The sequence below is a fragment of the Prionailurus bengalensis genome, chromosome B2 (genome assembly GCF_016509475.1).
Source record: "Prionailurus bengalensis isolate Pbe53 chromosome B2, Fcat_Pben_1.1_paternal_pri, whole genome shotgun sequence".
Lineage (NCBI taxonomy): Eukaryota > Metazoa > Chordata > Mammalia > Carnivora > Felidae > Prionailurus > Prionailurus bengalensis.
Window position 1 is genome coordinate 2,960,999 of NC_057349.1, and position 503 is coordinate 2,961,501.

General features: G+C 51.1%; 1 non-coding gene across 1 annotated transcript; it reads right to left on the reverse strand.

Moving 5' to 3' along the window:
• Positions 1-203: 203 nt before the first annotated feature.
• TRNAT-AGU lies at positions 204-277 on the reverse strand. The gene has a single exon. It is a non-coding gene; the product is annotated as a tRNA-Thr (tRNA).
• Positions 278-503: the final 226 nt, after the last annotated feature.

Consider the following 503-nt stretch of genomic DNA (forward strand, 5'->3'; position numbering starts at 1 on the left):
GCTCGCGTCTAGTTCACAGCATAGCTTTGCCAATTCATGGTGAATGATCCTCTCAGTCTTCTACAAAACGCCTCAGACAGGTAGACTCGACATCTGAGGCTTCCATCAGGTATAAAACCCAAGTTCTGATTTGTTTTGCTTATTTTTTATCCATTGCCTGTATTTGCCTTGGACAATTTCGCTTTGTAAAACCTCAAAGAGGAAGGCCCCGCTGGGATTCGAACCCAGGATCTCCTGTTTACTAGACAGGCGCTTTAACCAACTAAGCCACGGAGCCTGATGTCCCATCCCTCCCTGACGCATATTGTTTTATGAAATGTCACACCTTGATCTACGTGGAGCCCAGGATGGGGTCATCGACACCAGGGAAAGCTCCTCCCTCGGGGAGGAATCCTCGAGTAGGATTGTCCTTAACTCGAACACCTATGCACCTTGGGAGCTCCCTGCCTCCCAGCAGACGGGCACAGGAGGCACGGGGCACGCTGTGTGCACACTCGCGTGCA